General features: G+C 43.5%; 2 long non-coding RNA genes across 3 annotated transcripts; one reads left to right on the forward strand and one right to left on the reverse strand.

The window, feature by feature from the left end:
• Nucleotides 1-2685: 2685 nt before the first annotated feature.
• On the forward strand, nt 2686-8749 carry LOC307226407. Its single transcript, XR_013843378.1, has 3 exons — nt 2686-2794; nt 7975-8032; nt 8582-8749. It is a non-coding gene; the product is annotated as an uncharacterized lncRNA (long non-coding RNA).
• On the reverse strand, nt 7314-11440 carry LOC307226410. Of its 2 annotated transcripts, XR_013843383.1 has the most exons (4): nt 11367-11440; nt 9602-9663; nt 8845-8921; nt 7314-7510 (listed from the first exon to the last, which is right to left on the reverse strand). It is a non-coding gene; the product is annotated as an uncharacterized lncRNA (long non-coding RNA). The 2 variants fall into 2 exon arrangements; XR_013843384.1 differs by lacking the exon at nt 7314-7510 and having other exon boundaries at nt 8779-8921.
• Between the last annotated feature and the right edge of the window lie 15243 nt (nt 11441-26683).

A 26683-nucleotide genomic window follows, 5' to 3' on the forward strand; every position in this document is an offset into this window, starting at 1 on the left:
TTACAGTGCAGAGAAAAGCTCCCTGACAACTGGTTTCAATCTTTTCCTCCTTTTGCCTTGCCATCTGCATCTAGTTGAAAGCCTTTCTGCAAGGTAACATTTATGTGTGCAAGCTGAGCTTGTCTTCTTAGCCCATAACTTTCGACCCACCATGATGGCATCTCACCATCTTTTCCCCCTGTGATAATGGAAAGTTCTTATCTATCTGTGTTTCATCCATGGATAACCAAAAGCATGCCAATGGAGAGAGAGAGAAGGAGTAAGCCGAGCTACTTTGAAGCTATGTTATGTGGCTGGGATAGATTAGGGCTTTGCGGTATCTGGTCTTTGCATGACTACATGGTGGAAAAGACACAAACAGCAGGCAAAACCAGAACAAGAAAGAAACTCTTCAACTGCCCTTGAGATGCAAAGCATCCAAATGGTAGGAACAAGCATAGCTTGCTTATGTGGCAGACAGTATGGTGATAGTGCTCATCTGATCTCCCAGCAGTGGACTTCCAGCTGTTTTCCCTAGAAGTGGGTGGGGTGAGGCAGCAGGGAGGCCAATACTATGTAAACACACCAGCAAGAGTGCTGTCGTAGTTTTGACAGTGTGTTTGCCAAACTCCCCATAGCCTCATTCCTCCAGCTTTCCTTTCTGGTAAGCATCAGTGACTCAGTCTGCAGGAGGTCAGTGGAGTGCTACCATCCCACCATGCCATCTGCTATTGGTAGCAATAATGTGCAAACTTAGGAGCATGCTCAACGGATCCTAACTTCTAAGTAAGCTTGCATAGGTGAGATGGTATATTACAGATCTTTCTTTCTTGAATTTATTTATTTATTTGGTTTTTCAAATTAAAGGTTTACAATCACATATCCAACATACAACATACAAACAAGATTCCAAAGAATCTCTTGGACTTCCCTCCTCACCTTTGTGGGTCCTATCGTTAATCATTTCCTCCTGCATCTTTTATGATAATACAAATCTTTTACATATCCATTATGCCCACAATTCACCATTAAACTGCAAGTGTTATTCCAATCCTACTAACAATTTTAGCTGTATACACTGGTTTTTGAGATAAATTTCCCCCATTCCTTAAATTTTGGACTTCCTGATTTCTGATTCTTCCGGTCATTTTAGTCATTTTGGCATAATCTATCAATTTAATCTGCCATTCTTCTCTGGTAGGGACTTTATCTTCTTTCCATCTCTGGGCCAATAACATCCACGCAGCTGTGGTAACATACATACCGTATTTTTCGCCCTATAGGACGCACCGTCCCATAAGGCGCACCTAGTTTTTTGGGGGGGGAAATAAAGGGGGGGGGAATTTCACAGCGGAGAGCTGTGCGAAGCCTGGACTCGCTGAGCTCAGCGCACCCAGCCTTCAGCATGCAGGCAACTCTCCGCAAGCCGCGGGAGCCGGGCGCTGCACTCCCGCTGCTTGCGGAGAGCTGCTGAAGCCTGGATGTGCTGAGCTCAGCGCGCCCAGCCTTCAGCATGCAGGCAACTCTCCGCAAGCCATGGGAGCCCGGCGCTGGGCTCCTGTTGCTTGCAGAGAGCTGTGTGAAGCTTGGACTCACTGAGCTGAGCGCACCCAACCTTCAGCATGCAGGCAACTCTCTGCAAGCCGCAGGAGCCGGGTGCCGCGCTCCGGCAGCTTGCGGAGAGCTGCGCGAAGCCTGGATGTGCTGAGCTCAGCGCGCCCAGCCTTCAGCATGCAGGCAACTCTCCATAAGCCACGGGAGCCGGGCACCGCGCTCCCGCGGCTTGCAGAGAGGTGCGCGAAGCCTGGAGAGCGAGAGGGGTTGGTGCGCACCGACCCCTCTCGCTCTCCAGGCTTCAGCGAAAGCCTGCAATCGCCCCATAGGATGCATACACATTTCCCCTTCATTTTTGGAGGGGAAAAAGTGCGTCCTATAGGGTGAAAAATACGGTAAATCGTCTTTTCTGCTCCCTTGGGATTTCGGCACCTAGAATTCCTAAAAGAAAGACTTCTGGTTTTTTAGAAAAAGTTACGTTCAATGTTTTTTTCAACTCATATATCATTTCCCAAAATTATTTTACTATCTTACATTTCACGGATCTTGTTTCTACTTTGGCTCAAGCCAAGGACACATGCAAACTGTTATAAAATGATGGACCAGAAGACAGGAGTGTAGAGCAAAGTTTATCTGACACTGTGTAATTCTGACTGCAACCAATCTGCTGCTGTTCAAGGCCTCTCATTTCTGGTGGTGTTTTCCAAAACTGCTCTCCCCGCCCCACTGCACTCACTCATGGAACACTTGGTTCCCACTTGCTATTGTATTTCGGCATCTAAAGAAAATATTTCTCTTCAGAATCAAGAAAGTCTCTTCCAGCTTTGTGGTCAAGGTCTTTTTGGAAAGACATGGAGACAGTTTTGGTTTTCTCCTTTGTTTGTTTAAAAGGTTTTATGTAAGAGAGCCAGGTCTTTAATTTGAGGCCAAACAGCTTCTATAACATCGCTCTATTCACATGTAACTCTGGGGCTGGAGTTCAGTAGAGGAGGTTTTGCTTCAGGCGGCAGATTCTGGAGGCAGCAGAGAGCTGTAGCAACAAGAAGTTGGAAGGAGAGAGCTGTGTAGGTCATATGCCCTGCCCCCCTATGCTAGCCTGCTGTCCTCAGGTGCAGAGGAAGACACTATTCTGTGCCCAGTGTTAGAGTAAGATTCATCTGCCAGTCTAGTCAGTTTTTGTACATGGAATTGGAGGGAGGCGCCATCTTTCACTTGCCCTCTGGAAGCAAAATGCCTTGAGTGATTCTCTAGCAACTCTCAGGTATGAAGCATAGCTGTCAAGTGTCCCTTATTTGAAGGGACAGTCCCTTATTCCAGCGCCATGTCCCGCTGCTGTCCCTTATTGATGGATGTCCCTTAAATGTCCCTTAAATGATGTCCCTTAAATTTCAAAGGAAGCAGCTCCTCTCCCTCCCTCCCTGCCGGCCAGGGAGGAGGGAGGCTCCAACTGTGTTGCTTGGCTGTGTTGCTCACCCAATAAGAAGTCTTAGAACGACTGGGGGGTGGAGCTTGTATGCCTTGTGTGTGGCTGGTTAATGCAAGCTGAGGGGGTTTTTGAATGCTGGATGCCATTTTGTTGCACGTGCTGCTGCAAAATTTGCAGTGCAAAGCCAGGCCGGGGAGCCATCTTAAGTTGAGGCTGCATAGGCCTTGTGGTGCATGTGATTCAGATTCTATTCAGTTGAACTTCTGGTTACAAAGTTGGTTGGACAATGTTCTCGCAGCTACCCAGCATGAGTTTGACCAGACTGCAGGAGGACAGGAAGACTGGAGTGCCTGGAACAGGTGAGGCTGCAGGTCCCTTATTTTGGCTGCTGGTCCCTTATTTTCAAATCTGTAAGTTGACAGCTATGGTATGAAGTTCAGCATTTGCTCTTGTGCATTATTATTTTTTTTACCTCAGAAAGAGTGAATAGTGTGCTTCAGGGCTGCAGCAATTTTTTTACCTCAGAAAGAGTGAATAGTGTGCTTCAGGGCTGCAGCAGTTTTTTACCTCAGAAAGAGTGAATAGTGTACTTCAGGACTGCAGCAGTTTTTTTACCTCAGAAAGAGTGAATAGTGTGCTTCAGGGCTGCAGCAATTTTTTTACCTCAGAAAGAGTGAATAGTGTACTTCAGGACTGCAGCAGTTTTTTTACCTCAGAAAGAGTGAATAGTGTGCTTCAGGGCTGCAGCAATTTTTTTACCTCAGAAAGAGTGAATAGTGTGCTTCAGGGCTGCAGCAGTTTTTTTTACCTCAGAAAAAGTGAATAGTGTACTTCAGGACTGCAGCAGTTTTTTACCTCAGAAAGAGTGAACAGTGTGCTACAGAGCTGCAGCATAATTGTTTCCTAGAATGCTGTTTGAGAGGGAAGAGGATTGGTACCTGACATCACTTTGGGGGGGGGGTGAGGGTTAATAAAAGAAACCTGCCTCTGCCATAGCAAATGCCTGTTTTCCCTGAACCATCATAAAAAGTTTTTTGGGGGGAGGGTGGCAGCTCTTCAGAAATTGTGCCCCCTGTTTCTCAGTGGACTGAAACAACCTGCTCCAAATTCAGTCCAAATATTTGTTTCAGTCACATTCTCCCCCCCCCCCTTTTTGCTTTTTATTGAAATTTCCACAAAAAAACAAAAGACATACAACAGAGGAAAAATAAACAAACAAAAAGAAAAAAGAAAACACTCTTATTAATCAATTATAAGTATCATCCACTTATTTACACAACGTTAACACACGTCTTGACTTCCCTCCTATCCTGTTGCGGTTTTCTTACATCTTTTCTTCTCCTGCAGTTTCTAACTCTGTGATTTATGCATAGCAAGGTTTATGTTAGGCCTACTGTAGTTTTTAATTTGTTACAATTACTTTCAATGTACTTCACAAATTTACTCCATTCTTCAATAAACTTTGTTTCTTTTTGATGTCTAATTTTGTTTGTCATTCTTGCTAATTCTGCATATTCAAATAATTTTGTTTGCCAATCCATAATTGTGGGAGTCTCTGCTGATTTCCAATTTTGAGCTATCAGTATCCTGGCTGCCGTTGTCACATACTGAAATAAATTCTGGTCTTCTCTTTTAATTTCATCTCCGATTATTCCTAAGAGGAATGCCTCTGGTCTTTTTAAGAAGGTGTACCTAAAGATTTTTTTTAGTTCATTATATATGAGCTCCCAAAATTTTTTAATTTTTTCACACACCCACCACATATGGTAAAAATCGCCTTCCTTCTGCTTACATCTCCAACACATTTTATTTCCACTTTTATACATTTTATCTAATTTTACCGGTGTGATGTACCAACGATACATCATTTTTTCCAAATTTTCTCTTAACGTGACACATACTGTAAATTTCATTCCTCTGTTCCATAACCTCTCCCACTTGTCATGCTATATGTTGTGTCCAATGTCCATGGCCCATTTTATCATTACCTCCTTTACCAATTCCTCTTTTGTGTCCCATTCTAACCACAGATTATACATCTTTGCTAAGAGTTTAGTTTTCCCTTCTAACACTTCTATCTGATATCTAGATTTTTTCTCGTTCATCCCCAATTTTTTATCCTCATTCCAAAGTGCATTTATCTGATGATATTGCAGCCAACCTGTCAATCTATCTTTCAGTTCGTCATATGATTTAATCTTCCAACCTTGTGTTTCAGTCACATTCAAGACAATGCTATGCAGTTAGTGTATTAAAATCTGCTACCTGGAACAGCCGAGAGTGCCAGTTTGTAAATTCACCATTTTGTGATTATTAGTGAGAAGAAGCCTATGCCACTCACCTACCAGAACTGTAAAGTTCAGTGTGCCAATGAAGAAACCAAGCGGGTTTGCATCTGTTTCTGCCCAGTGTAAACATCTCTTTGCCTTGAGACTTTATCTCCCTCTTATATTACACATTTTAACATAATGACTAAATTTGCCACTTTTTTGACATTCTTTCACATTTGCAGCAGGACAGGCATTTATAGTTTTGGCTGATGCCAGTTTTATAGGAGGCATGGAAACCTTTTTATGCCTGTACTTTTTGACAGTGCTAAATCTAAGGCTGGCAATCTTTTAGCTGTTATAAAATGCATTTTCACTGTAGGGAATTCATTTGTTTCTCTACTGCTGCCAGACTTTCTCAGTTGCTTTATAACCACATCCTCCCCCTGCATATATATTCTCTGTGCACTCCAGAGTGAAATCTGCCTCCCTCAGTAATCTGGCTCTGAGTCTGCTTGACTTGATGCCACACATTATGCCAGAGTAGTCAATGTGGTGCTGCCCAGATGTTGTTGAACTACGACGACCATCATTTTGATTTTAAATTCATTTTTATAATGTTTTATAATGTCACACTGTTTTAATGTTGTTAGCCGCCCTGAGCCCGGCTTCGGCTGGGGAGGGCGGGATATAAATAAAATTTATTATTATTATTATTATTATTATTAAAAGATTATTGAGTTCATCATCTGTGGCCCTTCTCCATGTGCCTCCTCCCCGTGATGTCCGGGGGGGAGGGGGTGCGGTGACACAAGAATGGGCCTTTTCTGTAGTGGCTCCAATTTGTGGAATGCTCTCCCCACGGAGGTTCACTTGGCTCCTTCATTGTATATTTTTAGGCGCCCAGCAAAAATGTTCTTCAGCCAGGACTTTGGTTGATTGATATTCTGTTGTTGTTGTTGTTCTTTAGTCGTTTAGTCGTGACCGACTCTTCGTGACCCCATGGACCAGAGCACGCCAGGCACTCCTGTCTTCCTCTGCCTCCCGCAGTTTAGTCAAACTCATGCTGGTAGCTTCGAGAACACTGTCCAACCATCTCGTCCTCTGTCGCCCCCTTCTCCTTGTGCCCTCCATCTTTCCCAACATCAGGGTCTTTTCCAGGGAGTCTTCTCTTCCCATCAAGTGGCCAAAGTATTGAAGCCTCAGCTTCACAATCTGTCCTTCCAGTGAGCACTCAGGGCTGATTTCCTTAAGAATGGAGAGGTCTGATCTTCTTGCAGTCCATGGGACTCTCAAGAGTCTCCTCCAGCACCATAATTCAAAAGCATCAATTCATCGGCGATCAGCCTTCTTTATGGTCCAGCTCTCACTTCCATACCTCACTACTGGGAAAACCATAGCTTTAACTATATGGACCTTTGTTGGCAAGGTGATTAATATTCTATAGCCTTTTAAATGTGTCTGTGGGAAGAAGGGGGGAATTGCTTTGCTGTTTTTGTTTTAATTATTTACTTGTGTTTTTATCTTGTATTTTATTCTGTGAACTGCCCTGATATATTGTGTTCAGGTAATTGCCTGGGTGAGGGGCCATTGGGAGAGAACAAAGGAAGGCTGATGGGCTATTAAGAAAACAAAGGAAAGGGGGCTCTGTGCTGGATAACAAATGGGTGGGGCTCCTTCTCCAGCTCGTAGAAGGGCAAAGCTGGAGTTGAGGGCAGAGATTGCTGTGATGTGACCTGGAGGAAAAAAGTTGGAGGTTGGGAAGGCAGAGAGAGTGAGCGAGAGGCTAATTTCTGCTTGAATCCAAGGCTGTGGCTATGGGAGAAGCAGGACCTTCTTGGGGTGTTAATGCTGTGAAGCCCTCCATCACAGGCTCAGGTTGTATATACGTGTAAATAAACCATAAAGACACCATAGTCTCCACTGTGCTTCATTTTCAAAAGGAAACCCTAACCCTAGGTAAGTGCCCCAAACCCCTGGAATCTTGCACTGCTCAGAGATTGCAGTGGCATGGAACAGTACGTTGAATCGTATAAATGGGGAGATGGGTGTTGCATTATTTTTGTAGATGGTATAGCAGTGTGGTACAGTGTGCAACTTCCATTTTAATTCAACTTCCATTTCCACCTCCTTGTGGAAGAGCAATATTCCATTAGCGCTAGTCGTGATGGCTATATATTATCACCAATATCAGAAATATTATGCTTCTGACTATCAGTTGATGGAAAACAAGAATTGGACAGTGCTTTTGCTTGTGGATCTCCTGCAGGCATCTGGTTGGCCTCTGTGGGAACAAAATGTGGGACTAGATGGGCCTTTGATCTGATCCAGCAGGACTCTTTTATGTTCTTTCACTTAACTTTTGTGATCAAAAGGGTGCTAGCATGGAAAGAACTCTAAAAAACGGTGAATGAATTGCTCAGCTCATATATCTTTGATGCATGTGAAAATAAAACACCAACTTATTCTATTATCTATTTTGTCAAAGGGCGAGATCACAAAAGGAGCTTGCATTTCACTAACCTGCCAGTGTTGGGAAATACTATGCAAAATAGATAGGCAAAGTGTGTCATTAATAATGCTGTATTATCATGCCCATCTGTCTTTAGTTTTGAAACCAAAGTGCTGTGTTACAGCAGCTGCTTCCCATTTTTCTCTAATAATTACTGTGATTAGATGATTTAATGTGGTACTGCATTTAACATTCCTGGTAGTAACACTGACTCTGATATCTGCTTATAAATATAGAATACTGAAGAGCAGAATAAGAAAGCATACAACAAAGGATCTATAAACTCACATTAACGTAAGTCTGGTTATGATAAAGAGGTGCACTTTTCCTGAATGTATATCTCCTCCCAATATGTAGTTTATCTTCAACTAAGATACTGGGTAGTCTTTATTGCAGAAAGCTGTAAAGCTTTCAAATTGCAGACTGGGGTGGTTCCAGATGGGCATTTGTTGTGGGATTGGTGCTGTTCATCAAAATGCCAACCCAGGGAAAAACTGGTAAGTTAAAAAACAAACAAAAGCAAAGCCTGTTGCTAGTGAACCGTTTGTAATATCTCAAGTCAACAACATGTTTACAATATTATGCTCTTGTCTAGAAGCACCCCGTGTTGGCAAAAGCATCAGATTTAAGACAGTTGTTTAATTAAGACAGTTGCTAAGGCTGGAATACATGTCATGTTAATTCTTGATGACTGCAATAAGTCCATAAGTCAATTCAAGCAACATTTCCAAATGGCTCTGAGTTGAAAGGCAGGACTATAGAGAAGGGCCAACGTAGATAATACTGAGCCAATGATTTGACACTGAACACAACCAATTAACCACGTCTTCTGTTCCATTCTAGGCCAAGTATCAGTCAGGTTCCATTGTGCGAAATTTTCTTTTGGAGTACACTGGAAATCGCTGCTACTTCCAATTCAGAAAACAGATGTTACATATGACAAATGTAACGTTCTGAAGTTTGATATGGAAAATAAAGTTGCAGGATATGGTGCAGGCAGGACAACCATCCAGCCTGATATGGAAAATAAAGTTGCAGGATATGGTGCAGGCAGGACAACCAACCATCCAGATCTGGGCAGAATAGCAAGAGTTGATTTCGCATGCCTTTGGAATGCTGCCAGACTGTTCAATGATATTCATGAATCATCCGTCTCACTAGCTGTCTGTTTCACTGTGCAAAGCTGAAATTAATTAGATAAAAGATAAATGTTTTAAAAGAAATTAACTGATTGTATCACACCCTTAATATATCTAATCACTTCATTTCAAATATCTTTTTATAGTATTTTCATACCACTCTTCTTGGAAAACTACTGGGGCTGCAGTGCCTTTATGCCATTTAGTGCTTAACAGCTCTAGGGTTCAGCTGGATCAGACACACACACCATTCTCTGTCCTCTATCCAGGCAACCAATAAGTATTATCAGAGTTCAAGGCAGGGCCAGTCCAATTCATTTTGGCACCTTAGGCAAACCACAAAATGGCACCTCCCTCCCTGCTAGGGAAGAAGGGGTGAGTGTAGATAATCAGAAACATCAGGAACAAATGGGAAATAAAAATCTACACTGGGTCTGCCACCCCTGTGGATCCTGCTGCCTGAGGCTGTCACTTCACCTTGCCTCTTGGGTGGGCTGGCCCCAAGTAAAGGACACATTCTAGCTAGGCAAACACACTCATGGAGATTATAAAGTAAGGCTATTGGGGGGTGACCTGGGGAGAGTCCCAAGGGACCACACTTAGCCCCTGGGCCCGAGGTCTTGCAATCCTGGGGGAAGTTTGCCCATAGCTACTCTGTTAAGAGCCTCACTCTCTCTCCCATGTTCATATCCTTATCTGTAAAATAGCAATAATATTCACTTACCTTGCAGGGCAGGGGTGGAATGATAGAGATAAGATCATAAGGCATTTCACACATCGGAAGTACTATAAAGAAATATACATAATGAAGTGTCACTGGGGATGGGCAACAACCAGGGGAGGAAATTACAGCCCCAGTGAAAAGTTTATTTACATTTTTTTCTGTTTAATCAAGTACAGATGACATATTATGCATGCTCAGGACTCCTTTGGGAGCAGTTCCAGCTAAGGTTCATTGGAAAAGGGGGAGTGTATTGTAGCAAAAGATAATATAATCAGGCTTAGACTCACTGAAGGAGAACTGTAAAAGTTTGGAGAAATGGCAAGCCGTAAGTCAGGGCAGCTGGCTTCATAAAAAGCAGCAGCTATTCATCCACCCTTGCCCTAAGAAGCAACTGAGTTATTTCAGTATGACTCGTAAAATAAATACAAATGTACCAGACACACAGTATTATTCCTAATTTAAAAATGGCACAATGCATAAATAAAAAGTAGCTATTTCAGACTGGGCTTTCTCCTACCCCCACTTTCCTTCCTTTTTAAAAAAAGAAAATCTCTTGTTGGTTTAACCATACGCTAGAATTATTGGACAGGAGAAATTGGAAAGAATGTTCTGGATCTATGTCTGATTAGTTAAAATAGAAGACTGGGTCACATAGACATACTCTTGGGATCCCAACAAGTTGCCGCTAAAAGCAGCTTTTTCCTGGTGTTCCAGCCCAAGACAGGGCTGGGAAAACCAGCTTTCCAAATGAACGGCAATGCTTTGTTGGCACAGTTGTTTCTCTGCTTGAAATAAAGAAAAATACTTATGCCATGTAGATAATCCCATGTAATTATGGTACCATTCACTGTATGAGTTACATTCTTTGACCCTTGTGCAAATTCTGTTGGAGGAATGTTAAATGTTGGCAATCAAACTCAGTGTTGCCACGTTCCAAAAACGTATTGGCAACTGCAGCAGTTTTCTCTTCCTGCTATGCATATATGAGTGTAAGTTGCATTTGAACTCCAGAATAAACCATGGTTCATTATACTGGAAATAAACCTAGGTAAGCCTAGGTCTTTCATCCTCCGCACTCTTCCTATCTACAATGTGGTCACACGGACTTTGGAATCTTTCACTTCTGCTTTTGATTAACTGTACCCTGTTGCCTTGTCTGAACCTGACAAGCTGTGGTTAATCATAACTATGGTTTGTTTGAAACAAACCTACTTCAAGTTTACACGAGGAAGGCTTGAATTCCTAGCTGCCTTGATGAATATTTGTGACCAAGAAATACCCATGCAGTTCATCCCTAGATTATTCTTAGGTTGACTCTGCTTAATTTGGCATTCTCAAGGATCAGTAGCTAGAAACATTATCATGGGAACATTTTATTTACATTGTGTAAAAATGTGACCTCAGAATCACTGCAACCATCAGCCTTACTGATTTGAAGTGGCATTTCCCTGACAACAGTTTTCATGATAACCACTTGTTCAAAGTGCAGCCAAATGACAATGTCAGCATTCAACTATGTCCAATGCAGTAATGGAAAACTAACAATATAGGGGCTATATCTGTACTTATGAGAATGAGTCAGCACAAGCATCACCTTAGTGAAGTGTTTCTCAAACAGTGGGGCAGGACCCACCAATGGGCCTTGGGCCACTTTCAGTACCACAACCGTGCTGTCCCCTAGTCATACTATAGGATAGGCCAATGCCAACACCAGCAACTCCCGGCGTAGTTAGTTAAGGTGGCCTTTAGATCTATCATCAGCTACCTAGTTAAGAGCAACTGAAGTTGAAGGAGGAGGAGGACATTCAGAGCAGAGAGCAAGATGGGTGAACAGCTGGCCTGGAATTTACAGTTGTGATTAGAATTTACAGTTGTGGCGCCTGCCCTGTGGAACGCCCTCCCATCAGATGTCAAGGTAATAAACAACTATCTAACTTTTAGAAGACCTTTGAAGGCAGCCCTGTTTAGGAAAGTTTTTAATGTTTTATTTTATTTATTTTATTTTAAATATTTTGTTGGAAGCCGCCCAGAGTGGCTGGGGAAACCCAGCCAGATGGGTGGGGTAATAATAATGATAATAATAATAATAATAATAATAATAATAATAATAATAATAATTACTAAAGCATATGCCCTACATAATGGTTAAGGCAGTCTTGACATCTGTTCCTTCCTCCTAATAAGGAAGGGAAAACTCCTAGCAAGCAGGAGAGGATTACACCCATCCTTAGTTCTCTCTAAAATATAATTTGTAACATAATGCACACAATAGTTATTATACTTAACAATGTACAGACATACATTGTTGCTGTCTGCCTTTAATTAGGGAATTTGTTTCCCCCTGAAGACTCACCAAAGCTTGAGTTTGAACATCTTCTGGAAATGATGTAAAGTATCATTCAGTCTGGTTTTCACTTTCTAGAGATAGGGAGTGTGTGTTATTGTGATTTTTATGACTGACATATTGTTACCGCTGAAATATTTGGGATGGGGTGGTATAACAGGTTGTAAATAAAATAAATGAATCATATAAAACATTAGTTCTCATATATCTATTTCAATTTTAAAGCCAACATTTAAAATGTTCCTAGCTCCCATCCATTGTGGGAGGGTCCCTAGCAGAACTCTTCTGGGCTAAGCATATTCCAGAAAATTCTCACAGATACTGTTTTGAGGCATGTGAGAATTTGTTTGTTGCTATCTGTTTATTCCTTGGTAATTGTTAAAGGGGCGTTTATCTCCTGTTCTCACCCATGTCCTTTCCTAAAATGAAAACAATCCACTTTCATTCTCCATCAATACAATTCTGTACATTTTGCACTAGTTAATATGTGAATGCTCAGCTGCAGCTTATTACACTTTTCCTTTTCCTTGGCACACAATTCTCTTTACAGTTCTTGTAGCTACAGCCGTCTCCAATTTTTCCTTCCATGCATATAATCTGAGACTGGTTGCCATGGACCTGCATCTCAGGCCAAGCTTTGTTCTGGGAAGAAGCCACACCCTAAAATCTCTTCCTAAAACCGATTTTAGGACATTTACTTACCACTTGCTTCCCATGCTGACTGTTTCCCTCACTTATACAGTCATTAGGGTTGCAAGTTTTACTCATTTGAATCCTGTTTACTCAGCAGTAAATTAAATGCAGCTTATTCAAAAAGAAAAAGAAAAAGTATGCACAGGACTGCAGGATGTCAAGGACTGGCAGGGCTCTGACAAGTGTGTGACAGGTTAGGGGGCTGACCCAGGAGAGGGGCCAGTGATTTATGGGTTTTAGTGCCACTTGAGAGGCAGGAGCCAGGGGGAAAGGGAAGGGTCTGAGCAATCAGAGACAAAGGTGGGGACACAGAATGTGTCAGAAGCAGATGAAAAGTCTATTCAGGCAAGGGGTGGGCTGGTCGAATCCCCGCCATACCCAGCCCACTGTCTCCTAGAACCAGGAGGGGCTTCAAGAGAGAAGCACAACAGCAACTTTGATGCAGCAAGTCTCAGGTTGTGTATGCACACTCCATTGGACCGGGGGGGGGGGAGCCCAGGGTGTGTGGGGAGGCTGCACCCAACTGCCTTGCCAGGCACAAACCTGGAAAAGTTAATGCCAGCTATGTAGATGCCAGAAGTGTGTGTGTTTGTATCCTTAGGTGCTGCTGTTAATGTGTACTTTCATCAATAAAGAACTATTGGCCATTTGTCTTCCTTAGCTGGGTGTGCACAGGACAGAGCCTTTCTCAGCTAAACTTTTAATTTCAGATTTGTTCCTCAGGTAATTGGTGGTCCCGATACAACATGGTGGTTTTGAGGGTGTGGAATCTGTCAGACAACTAAGAACATAATAATTTTCCTTGTATGTATGTATGTGTGTATGTATGTATGTATGTTTGTTTCCCACCCTTTACCAGGGCCCAAGGCAGGTTACAACAATTTTAAAATCCAATATAAAAATAGTTAAAACAATCAAGACAATAAGGTGGGTTCTATGATATAGACTCAGGTGTCAAAGGCTGGGATATAAAGGTGCATCCTCAGCATATAATGAAAGCTACTCAATGAAGGTGCCTGTCATAAGTCCTATGGATCTGTCATGGAGAGGTTGGTGAGATGATAAGGAGGAATGGGAAGAATTTGAAGAATTGGAAAAGACTGGCCCAGGGAGAGAACTTGGGACTCCAAGAGGACCTCAGACCCTGCAGGTGTCCCAGAAAACCAGAACATCCCTCCCCCCCCCGAGAGCGCAGCAGGCATTTTGTGTGCTGTGTTCTTGAGCAATTTTATGCAGAGATCTTGCCCTGGAAAAGGAAATTGGGGGGGCTGTGGTCTTACATGGTACCCCAAAACATGAGTTTTCAGGCACCATGAGAGCACAGCCCCCCTCGAATGCTTTATTTAGGACTACATGCAGTTTTGGGAACTGGGAGAGCACGACCCCGAAAAAGCATGTCTTTTGGCCTCCATGATCTCATACAGGTCACGCGACTTAGGCAGGAAGACAGACAAGAAGACATGCGTCCTGGTTTGGGGACTCAACATGTTGGAGGGTATGTGACTTGGGGAGAGTCACAGAGGATTGGGAGATAGAACTCAGGAAGTGCCTACTGGCTTACCAGAGGACAGGCCCACTTGTATGATATTGAACAACTGTGGAAGTGGCTCTGGCACCTTCCCCTGTCAATGAAGAGCCTCCCTCTTCATGGAGGCACCTGGGGATAGGTCTGGCTATGAGCTGGCCGAGTCATCTCTGCCTCCATCTGAAAGGATGTAGAGACGGCAGTGCCTGTGTGAGTAGACCATGCATGCCCAACCACTATGGAGGAGTCCCCATTTGCTTGACTAGTCTTGAGGCTCATGAGGCAATCATGCCAAAAAGCTGTGCTTGTTCCACTCTTCGAAGGGAGAGTGCAGGGGGCCTGTCAAGAGTTGAATCAACATCTTAGCTATGCCTAGCCAGACGCAGGTGGTGCTGTGGGTTAAACCACAGAGCCTAGGACTTGCCGATCAGAAGGTCAGCAGTTCAAACCCCTGCGATGGGGTGAGCTCCCGTTGCTCAGTTCCAGCTCCTGCCAACCTAGCAGTTCGAAAGCACGTCAAAGTGCAAGTAGATGAATAGGTACCGCTCCAGCGGGAAGGTAAAAGGCATTTCCATGTGCTGCTCTGGTTCGCCAGAAGCAGCTTAGTCATGCTCGCCACATGACCCGGAAACTGTCTGCGGACAAATGCCGGCTCCCTCGGCCTATAGAGCAAGATGAGCGCACAACCCCAGAGTCGGTCACGACTGGACCTAATGGTCAGGGGTCCCTTTACCATTACCTTTACACATGCTGGGATGCTTACCGACTTCATCAATAAAACTTTGAAATCCTCCAGTTGTGGTAATGGTTCAAATTCTGAGTCCAAGTAGGTGTGGCAGGACAGTGCCGGGTGCACCCCTGTAGAGAAGGAATTCTACAACTGGGGGGCTGCTACAGATAATTCCCTTTCCCTTCAAATGAATGCGGACAATGGAACTACCAAGGAGCACACACACACACCCCGCCAATCTAAACACACGGGTGTCTGAAGGGAATGAGACTTTTTCCAGATAATTAGGACCCAAGTCATATGCAAAAACCATGAATTGGGCCCCCAAACAAACAGGCAACCAATGCGGCTGTTTCAAAACAGGATTTTGTGAGTTCTAAACGGAACACCTGCCAGTAATTTGGCTGCTGCATTCTGGCAAAATCTTCCTGATTCAGTCATCACACATCCTTTTTCAGACTGAGTACAGAAATAGGATATAGATGTTCCTCAAAAATCCAGATGGCATAGCTGCGAGCAATACAGACAGTGTCTTTCAAGTGGTCAATAGGTGACAGATGTCAGACAATATTATAGATTTCTCAAGGGAACTACTTTTTTCTTTTTTCTTTTAAAATGGTGCCAGGAATAATACCCTTCCCTTGCTGGAAGATGGTGATGGCACAAGATAGAAACATTTATAATTAAAAGGTATGGGAATCCAGATATTTATAGGGAGAGGATATAAGGAAGCAGACTTTCTCTCCCAGCACCCTGACTTTTGAAATTCAGTGTGAACAAAGCTTATATTTTAATTTTTCCATTATTCTATTGATCAGTCTTTTAGGAAAACTTCTATTATTTTATAGATTAGTCTTTTAGGAAAACTTCTTAGGACTATTGGCAACAACAACAACTTTTAGGACTGATAGGTGTATGCATTCTACTCCCTTTCTATGCTGTAATGTCATCTGTCTCTTCTTGCTGTACTGTGAATATGCTTTGGATATGCTGATGACATTAAGCCAGTGTGGTGTAGTGGTTAGGCACGGTAGACTCGTAATCTGGTGAACCAGGTTTGATTCCCTGCTCCTCCACATGTAGCTGCTGGGTGACCTTGGGCCAGTCACACTTCTCTGAAGTCTCTCAGCCCCACCCACCTCACAGGGTGTCTGTTGTGGGGGAGGAAGGGAAAGGAGAATGTTAGCCGCTTTGAGACTCCTTAGGGTAGTGATACAGCGGGATATCAAATCCAGACTCTTCTTCTTCTCTAGAGAGAGGGTCAGTGGATGCTGGGGGTAAGGGGGACTGAGGTTTTTGAGTTCTCTGAATACTGTATGGTGATATTCCGTATATTTTTTGTTTTCTGAAAATCTCTCTCTCTCTCTCTCTCTCTCTCTCTCTATATATATATATATGGAGAAGCAAAACACTATCAACAGCTCTTCCCCCCACCCCTCCAAAATCCCTCATGCCCATACCAGCCAACTTGCAAACTCTTTTTTTAAACAAAAAATTCAAATAATAATAATAAAAAAGGTTAGGGAGATGGTGAAAGCAAAAGTTATTTTGTGGGGTATAATACATGCACAGAAGATTTCTGTTGGCACCTGTCACATCCAAATGGTGTGACTCAGTAAAAGACAGCTTCCTATAGTCCTATGTGCCTACGTAGCTGACACTGGTAAAAGGTGCTCTTGAGGCCACCTGGAGCCCACCAATGCTGGGCCTAGAAGCACCCCTATATTTCAAGCCTACTCCTTTAAGGGGGAATAAAACCTCTTTCAAAGCAAGTCGAACACCACCTAACTGGGCAGAGAAACCACTTATAAATTGTACTTCTGTCTATGATTGGCCCTCATCCAGTCCATGACCATTAGTTTTACTAAATACTTCCCCTACCACAGAGTGTTGCCTCTTTGGCCACCAGCTACATACAGTAGCTACTCATTTTGGTTTAGATGTGGTAAGTCGGGAAATGTTGTCATGCTTCCCTTAAAAACCCTTTTCTTATAGGCCTGCATTTGTCAAACGTATAAAATAGCAAATCTGCCATGGTCTAATTATAGTAGCTTGTAGCATTTGCCAATGGTTTGCTCAGTCTTCCCCATTCGGTAAGCTAGGAAATAACTCTTGTAACCATGGGTTTCTTCCCAATGGAAAACATTGCTTTTCTTCTGGAAACTATTATTGCTGTGAGCAGAGTGCCAGTAAGATTCCATGGCTTTTATCCTAAAGTCCGTGGCTTAATTTGAGTGAGGGCTCACCAAGGTTCATTCTCAGGCTCCCTTTGAAATGCTGAGTCCCAGGCGACAACATGAAAAGTATCTGCTTTGAGCTTCCGTTTCTGCAGTGGTGCCACCAGGGAAGAAGCCCAGAGCCCCACTTGGTGAAATGAGTCAGAGGTCTTCAAGCAGGGCTGGCTTATCACACTATGAAAGAATACACACACTACCATCTAAAGTAGGAGAGAGGCAACGCCAGGCCAGAACATGACGTTTTGCTGGTGAACATAAAGAAGGTGCCCCTGTACAGTCAAATGTATACAGTTAAACACTTTCTCCCCAAACATAGTGAGAATAGGACACTGTAAGAATATATGTTTCAAATAGGCATTATCCTTTATTACATCTTCAACGACAAGCTGCGTTAGACAGTCCTTTTATATGCAAACGCAATGGAGTCCAATAGATTCTAAATATTATTTCAAATGTGATTCGTGGTCTTGTGATAAGTTGCCTAGGTAGATTCCTTTGGTCAAACAGAAGGGCCTGGGGGCACATTTGGTCCCTGGGCTTGAGATTTCTCACTCCTGCTATTTATTGACAGTGTCCACAAATCTATCAATAGCTGTTAGCCATAATAGTAAAATAGGACCTTCCTGTTCAGAGGCAGCAAACCTCTGCACACTATTCAGCTCCCAGCAAATCAGAAGGGTTTTTGTCTTCCTACCCTAGTTTTTGGACCCAGAAGTATCTGGCTGGCTAATGTTGGAAACAGCATTCTGAAGGAAGTAGCTGAATCCTCGATCCAGTCTTGTGGGGCTAGTCTTATGTCCCCGTATACTCAGAGTAAAACCAAGCATGCAACACTTTCAGAGGTTTCGTCGCAAGAAATTCAGCAGCTTCAAAGTCTTCAGATTACAAAGTTCCACAATCACCCTAAAGCTTCAGGGCTAATGTCTGGGAGGATCTCTTAATTCCTTGCTATGTATGTAATTCTCCCTTTTATCTAGTATACAATTACAGGTCTTCCTGCGGAAAAAGAGAATCATCCACTCTTCAGCACAACCCTACTGTGGAGTTACAGCACCAATGAGATTAAATGCCAGAAGAAGACGAAAACGTTCTCAAAGCATTTCTACACATGCATGCAGGCAAAATTAATTAAGGGTTTAACTTTTATTGTATTATTCCACGCTCCCCTTCATTCCAACACTTTTGACTTATACTAGCCTTTGGCTTGTGGAGAACCATGTGGAAATGGTGGAAAGAGGAATACACTTGGCAAGCCTCAAAAATGACCATGGCTTCTAGGAGCTTCCTCCCTGAGCCAAGGGAGGTCAACAAGGGATCAATGTCAGCTTCAAAGTGGAGCTGATTTTCACCAGGACTACAGCACAAAGGGAAAGGCCTTTTCCATTTTATTGAAATAGTTTATTTTTTAATTAAGTGGCATAGGACTTGCCGATCAGAAGGTTGGCGGTTTGAATCTCCGCGATGGGGTGAGCTCCCGTCGCTCGGTCCCTGCTCCTGCCAACCTAGCAGTTTGAAAGCACATCAAAGTGCAAGTAGATAAATCTGGTGGGAAGGTAAATGGCGTTTCCGTGCGCTGCTCTGGTTCGCCAGAAGCGGCTTAGTCATGCTGGCCACATGACCCGGAAGCTGTACGCCGGCTCCCTCGGTCAATGAAGCGAGATGAGCACCGCAACCCCAGAGTCGGTCACAACTGTACCTAATGCTAAAATTTTTTTTTAAGTGTCATAGAAAGACCCATTCCTACTTTTTGCGTGAACTTTGCAAGACAGCCACTGCAGATTTTAGGTGTTGAGGATATTTTAATAAGAGGGGATTCTGAAAGATCCAAATCCCAACTTATGGATACTTACAAAATTAAAAACGCTGGTGTGTTTTTAGAGCATCTGTGGCAATTGGAGACTTTAACAATATTTTGATTACAAGAAGCACTTAGAGATTCAGTGGGCACAGAATGTCATCCCTGAACGTTAGAAGGAGAAGCCCAACAAACGTTAGTCACCAATGCAGCTGAAAGAGCTATTTGCATCTCAGTGGCACCATAATAATTACCTTGCCAATTTGTTTAATGCTTAGAACTGGGTGTACCTCACAATCTTGATTAAAGCTGAGTGCAGATAATGGATTAATCAGCATAAGGGAGCTTAATGGAAATGGCCTCGGGAGAGCACCAGGCACTGTGTGTCTTTTCATGCACAGTGGCATAACACTGCCCTGTCTGTGTCTCACCATGCGTCATGCATATCTATGTCACACGCAGCAATGTCACATCCCCCCTTGCTCACATCCACGCAGACAGGTGCATTGTTATGGGGCACAGGCAGGTTAAATACTTTCCCCCCAGGGTCACATTATGCATGAATGCCACCCTGAATCATAATCACAGCCACAAACTCTACTCTTGTTCTGTTAATTACCAGCTGGGTTTTCTTTCCTGCCTTGCCTAAATATTACAGCACAATGTTGTTGCCAGTGTTAGTCCACCTCAGAGAACACCCGTTGAAAGTAATGGGCATATCAGGCACACTCATTTAATTTATTAATTTATGAAAATATATGTATATGCCACTGAATCATAAAAATATATCAAAGCAGTTTACAACATTCAAAAGATTAAAAAAACCCATACACTAAAAGTGTAAAAATTTAAAAACAGTTGAAAAGCAAAAAAGTTTTAATAGGTTTAACTCTGAGTAAAAATTGGATTACAACTCAGCTTTTAAAAGGGCAATATGTCTGAAATGGATTGGCTCAGTTCATTAAATGTTCCAGTTAATATGAATCTTAACCTTTCACATGCCATGAAAATAAGGGTTTCTAGAACTCTGTGTCAATATTTTATGTTTACTTGGGCAGCAGCACCAGGGGAGGCTGGTGCATTAGGTTGCAGTGGGCACTGCCCTACCAACCTCAGTCTGCCCTTAGCCAGCTCCCACATGCCTGCTCTCTTTCTTATTACCAGCCAGGGTTGTCTCTGCCTGACATTGCCTTTAATTCTGTCTACTGTTGCTCTCCCTGCCTTCTGTCTTATCAGTCCCAATGGGTACCTGCCACCATTGAGCAGCTCCTGTGACAGGTTTTTCTCTTCCCAACTGTATCATTTCGGGTTGCATCCAAAGCTTGTCCTACTCAGCACAGACCCATTGAAATTAATCACTATGACTGACTTCTTTCCATTAATTTCAATGGGCCTACTCCGAGTAAAACTTAGGACAAATTCCCACCATACGTTTAAATCACCGTGATGCCACTTTAAATTGTCATGGCTCCCCTAACAACTCTCAGCACCCCCTAATTCTTGGGGGGGGGGCTATAGTTTGGTAAGGGTGCTGAGAGTTGGTAAAGGTAAAGGTAAAGGGACCCCTGACCATTAGGTCCAGTCGTGGACTGGCTTTATTGGCCGAGGGAGCTGGCGTACAGCTTCCAGGTCATGTGGCCAGCATTACTAAGCCACTTCTGGCGAACCAGAGCAGCACACAGAAACGCTGTTTACCTTCCCGCCGGAGCGGTACCTATTTATCTACTTGCACTTTGACATGCTTTCAAACTGCTAGGTTGGCAGGAGCAGGGACCAAGCAACGGGAGCTTACCCCGTTGTGGGGATTCGAACCGCCGACCTTCTGATCGGCAAGTCCTAGGCTCTGTGGTTTAACCCACAGCACCACCCGTGTCCCTCTGAGAGTTGTTAGGGGGGCCCTATTGCCCTCAAGGAGCTACAATTCCCAGAGTGAAGAAAGATGGACTTAAACCATATTAGAAAGTTCTTCCTAATGTTTAGTTGGATTCTCCTGTTTAGTAAGTTGAATCTATTGGTTTGGGTCCTGCCATCTGCAGCAGCAGAAAACAAGCTTGCTCCACCTTCCATGTGACAGCCCTTCAGATATTTGAAGACTGTCTTCCCCCAACCATTCCTAATAAGGCTTGATTTTCAGACCCTTTGCCAATTTGGTTGCTCTCCTTTGCACACATTCCCACTCGTGGCCCTCCGCTGAGCATGTGGCCCTGGCAAATGCCCACCTTGCCAACCTCAATGGCCATCCTTTTGTTCTCAAAACTCTTATTTTACAGAGCATCGCTTAAGGCAATTAAGAAACAGGAAAAACTTAAGTCGCTCAGATAACAACCTTGCCTCAGTGCCAATTTAAAGTAGGCTTATTTTTGTTTGTTTGTTAATGGGCAGAGAGTGAAAAGTATACTAGAATAAAATCAAGAGGAGAGAATAACGCAGAGGAAAAACAGGAAGATTTAGTTCACATTTTTTTGCTAAACATTGCACAAAAAAAGCAACTGTGGAAGGAAATGGATTTTTTCCCTCTGTGTTATCTGTTTATATATGAAACAGTGTGAACATTTGTGACCTAGTGTCAGGGGAGGAAATGTCCATGATCTTGAGTATACGCTCTTAAGTTATTTTTGATTCTGCCAGTTCTAAAACCATAACAAACAGAACAAGGAGGAAAAATAAATCCAGGCAAAAGAAAATTCAGAGAAACCCATCATCCTTCCATTTCACACAGAACCGCAGGACTCAATCTGCAATTTGGCTAAAGGCAGGCACTGGGTGAATAATGAACATGTTAACAAGGAATGAATCATTCATTTGATGAAAAAATGTCAATCAACTGATTTTATTGCATTAGCCATACGGCCATAGCATAATATACATAGAAATAACAACATAAAATGGGGGTGGGGAGATAAAAGTGAATGTCGTCCTGGGGGAATACTTTGAGAAAATGAGGATAACAAAAGTAACGGGGGATTTAAAACATCGAGTGACAGAGAATACAAAAACACGTTCGATTGTGCGGCATATCGACTACATCTGTGGTGTTAAAGAAGGAGTTGGTGCCGCTTTCCTCTTCATCACACTAAGCAGGAAATTAGCTGTCATCTCGGTAATCCAACAGTCAGAATCCTGCAGAAGAAGGGACACTATCCAGGGCTGGATTGGGAGATGAAACTTGTTCACGAGAGGAGTTAGAAACCGAGATCTTTCATCTGTCCAGTTGGGACAGAAGAGCATTACATGTTCCATAGTCTCCAGAGCCGTGTCATTGCAGGAGCATGTTCTATTTGCGATGGGAACTCTGGAGTAACGACCCGACAGAACTGCTGTAGGAAAGCAGTTGAGACGGGCACAGGTAAAGGCCCTTCGCTTAGCCTCCGAAGGAATTGTGAAGCAGTATAGAGGGATCCCTTCAGGGGGTGGAATAGCTAGGGCTAAGCCTGAACACGACCCTCTTGCATGGGAAGCTGTGTTAGAGAAGTCAAGTTGCTGTAGCTTCTTTTTGATTAGAGGTAGGGCCGCCGGGCTAATACACTCTAAGTTAAAAACAGTTTTACGGTTCAAATTGAGAAGAGAGCGGAATTTGAGATTAATTGTAGTTTTCCAAGGAGAATTATGAATATCTCTTAGGATCAAATTGGAGAAACCACCTCGAGCATCCGATGCTAGTAGGTGGGAGCTATAGGAAATGGCTCGACTCCATGCTCGTTTTACAATTGAGGGCTGGGCGAACTCAAGTCGTAGGGCTGCACCTGAGACACATCTCGGGACGCCGGAAAGAGATCTCAGAAACATGTGAAGTGGGCGATCCAAGTTACCTGATATTGCTGTAGTCCATACTTCGCAGCCATATAATAATTTAGGGACAACTTTGGCATTAAATATTCGAATTGCTGCTGGAAGGTATTTGCCGCCCTTCTGGTGATAAAATCGGACAATGGCATTAGAGGTCGTGGTTGCAGCAAGAGAGGCAGATTGTAGATGGGTGGTCCAGGAGAGATTATAAGTAAATATTAAGCCTAGATATTTAAAGGCTTTTACCTTTTCTAAGTAGCCACCTGTGATCTTAAGCGGCTCCAGCTTGAGTTTGCGGGAACGAGTGAAGTGGAGAACTTTCGATTTTTTATAATTAATATTAAGAGCTTCCGCCTTACAATAGGCGATAAATTCATTAACTGCATTTGCTAGGTCCGCAGCTGTTCTGGATAAGATGACGGCATCATCCGCATAGAAAAGGGAAGCAACGGGGTGGCCTGCTAAGTGAGGAGGATACTTAGTTGCTAGCTTCAAAGGGGAAAGGGCATCATGAAGATAAAGATTAAACAGTAAAGGGGCCAAGAGACAACCTTGTCGGACGCCCCTGGCCGTTGGGAATGGAGTGGTAAGGGAGCCGTTGGGACCAATTCGAACGCGAGCTGTGGTGTTTGAATAAAGGGAAATAATTAGGGAGAGGAGGTGCGGATCAATTCCCAGATGGACAAGTTTGGACCATAATCTCTGCCTAGGAATGGAATCAAAGGCGGCCTCCAGGTCCATGAAAGCGGCAAACAGGTGGCCTTGCCTTGGTGCAGTGTATTTACTGGCAAGGTGATAAAGAGTTAGACAGTGGTCCATGGTTGATGCTGACTTCCGGAAGCCAATCTGTTCTGGTGGTAGAATGTTTCTCTCATGGACCCATGAAAGAAGTTCTTCCAGTAAGACAGCGGCAAATATTTTCCCCCGAATAGATAGTAAGCTGATGGGGCGATAATTCCTAGGGATGTTTGGCTGGCCGCCTTTGAAAATCGGAACTATTGTAGCTTCTCTCCAGGAGTCGGGGATGTCTAATGCGGAGGAGATAGCGGTGAATACAGGAGTCAGCTGTTCACTCCACCAAAGGGGATCAGTCAGGAAAAGGTCCAACGGGACCATGTCTGGGCCGGGGGCCTTATTCCTTCGCATGGACATTATGATGTTGAAGATGCGGGTTGAGGTGAAATTTACTGAGGAGGTGGAACTAAGAGAACAGGAACAGAGGTCCAACGGGGATTGAAGGTGATCTGTAAGATGATTTGGAGAAGCGAAACTGGCTGAATAATAGGCGATCCATTCGTCAGCGGAAATCAGGATAGCTGAATTGGGTGGTGCCGAAGGCCTAACTAAGCGCCAAAAGGAGCGGGAGTCATGCCTCTCTACAGCCGAGCGAAGAGTGGACCAAGCCTCAAGGATGTGTTGTTGTTTCTTGCAATGAATCATGTTGTTTCTTGCAATGAATCATGTCCTTTTAGTAACTAGAAGCTCTGCACAGGTTTGAGGGTCGTTGGAAAATTTGATGGTTCTGACCATTTTCCTAATTCGCCTTCTTAGGACTTTGCATTCCTTGTCAAACCAAGGTGATTCAGAGAAGAAGCGTTGGTGGGTAGGCGAGGTGATGGTTATGTAAGTTGTTGAAAAAGCATCAATTAATTTCCGGTATTGGTCAGCGGGCGGAATTGAGTCAGAAAGAACTGTAGGTATATCAAGTGATTTTTGTATGTCCAGGGCAAGAGAGGAGCTGAGGCTTGTCCATTTATTTGTTTTATATACAGGGTAGCTTTGTGCTGTGGAACTATAGTTTGAGGGGACTGAGAATGGCTCTATTAGGTTTAACATTAAAGTCAATGGAAGGTGGTCACCACCAAAATATTCAGCCACTTCCATTTTTGTAGAGATTGAGAATAGCTCCGGCGTCAATAGAATGTAATCGACAACACTGGTTCCCCGGGAAGAGATGCACGTTAACTGCTGCGAGGACAAGGGAGTAACATTGCCATTTGCGATGCAAAGATCATTTTCGATGGCCAATTGGGCCATCAGCCTCCCCGACGCATTTGTTATGGGATCAAGAGAGCATCTGTTTCCCCAGGGGGGCTGCAGGGGATTGTCCAGGAGTGCTGCGGAAGATAATATAGCATCGTCGTTGGGACCTATTCTTGCGTTAAAGTCGCCTAAGAGGATTTGAGGAAGTCCTGGGTTAGTTGTTTGAAGATCATGAAGCCAAGACGAAAGTTCAGACCACCTTTCATTACGGTCGGAATCATTAATTGCTGGAGGCAGATATACTGTAGTTATCAACCATGGGCTTTTGGTCTTTGGAAGGTGGATCTTTATAGTGAGAAAGTAAGGGGAAGATTTAAGTTCCTCGCAGATAGTGAGGGATAAGCTGGTTGAAATAAGACAGGCGAGGCCAACTTGAGGGCGACCCCTGTTAGCTAGTTTGCGAGCACAGGAGCTAAAGGAACAATAATTTGGGAGAGCGATACTTTGTTGGGACCAGGTCTCTTGGAGGCACACAATGTCAAAAGAAGAGATAAAGTTTATTGCCTCAGGATCCATTTGCTTTGTCGCCCAGCCGTTAACATTCCAGGAGACAATTTTGAGGCTCTGGGGTGGGTTGGATGCGCCTTTCAGGGAAAGAACTACTTTTGCTTGATTTGTGGGTAAAGATTGAGCCTGTTTGTTTCTAATGGTGTCAAATTTCCGCGGAGATAGGGAGCCGGCTGGTGTTTGCCTCTGGTCTGATCTTTGTCAATTATTTCCCAAGGAACTTTTAGGGATTACTCTTTTATGAGCCGGCCCATTGTTCTCCGTGCATGGCAAACTGGCCAAATGTTCTATAGTTTCGGCTGGTAAATGTTGAATACTGACATTAGTGGTCACCGGGCCTTTGAAGTGTGTTATCTCTTTCCGTAGGTGTTCTTCCGGGACCTGATTGTGGCCTAACTCTGCCTCGTCTAGGTACCTCAGCTTGTCCCAAGAGCCTGGTGAGTTCACCTTGGGGATGGTTCTCCCTATTGGAGGTGGTGTAGTGTACTCTTCGGTGTGCTGGGCTTCCTTGATTGAAGGTAGATTAATCTCAGCCATTGTCTGAAGGTAACGTGGCCGACAGGCCGCCGGGTTTTGTTCTTGTATAGAGTTCAAATTAAAGGAAGTCTGGTCCTTTTTATGGGCGTCCACATTGATTTCCTTATTTATATCTCTCCCAGCCAGCTTAATTCTTAGCATGTCTAATCTTTCTAATATTTCAGTTTGTATTAGAGATGGAAATTGGCAAAATTGCCTGATTAAGGTATTTTCTTCCACAGAGAAGAGGTCCTCATCCTCGTTCACTTGAAATTGCGGGTCTTGCAGGCGAGCATCTTTCCTTTTTAATTTTAGAGGCACTTGTTTCTGGGGACCAGGCCGGGTTTTGGGAGGTTGTTTCTCCTTACTGGGGTTTGCGTGCTTAGCTTCCAGAAGGGGATTCAGTGGTGCCTTGTTTTCAAAAAATCTGAGAATTTGTATCTGGGCCTTTAAGAATATATATCTTGATCTGTAAATAAACTTGGCCAGGTTCAGGTCTCTAAATGTGATCATTGCTCTCATAGAACAGCCATCATGATGCAAGTAATCTACAGAAGTAATATCATTTGGCTTTACTGCTCCTGGCAATATATCATTCAGAATGTTCAAGGAGCTCATTCTTCGATCTTTCCCTGTAAGAAAGCCCTTTGGTTTTGGGAAGTTTGTAAATACCAATTTTTGGGGATTTAAGATCAGGTTCCAACATCTTGCCTGAGTAAAGGCTTGCCCATCTTGTATAGTGTTGTCATCGCGATTGGGCATTGCATTGTCCCCATTTCTCAATTTGCTAAGCGGTTTGCTGCCTTCATTGTTAGGTACCGCTTCTCCCCCAATATCAAGTTCACTGAGTGACCTATTATCAGGGCTCTGGGACGTTGCTTCCATCCTCCCATTTAGTTCTAAACT

Source organism: Podarcis cretensis, assembly GCF_951804945.1.
Source record: "Podarcis cretensis genome assembly, chromosome: 11".
NCBI lineage: Eukaryota > Metazoa > Chordata > Lepidosauria > Squamata > Lacertidae > Podarcis > Podarcis cretensis.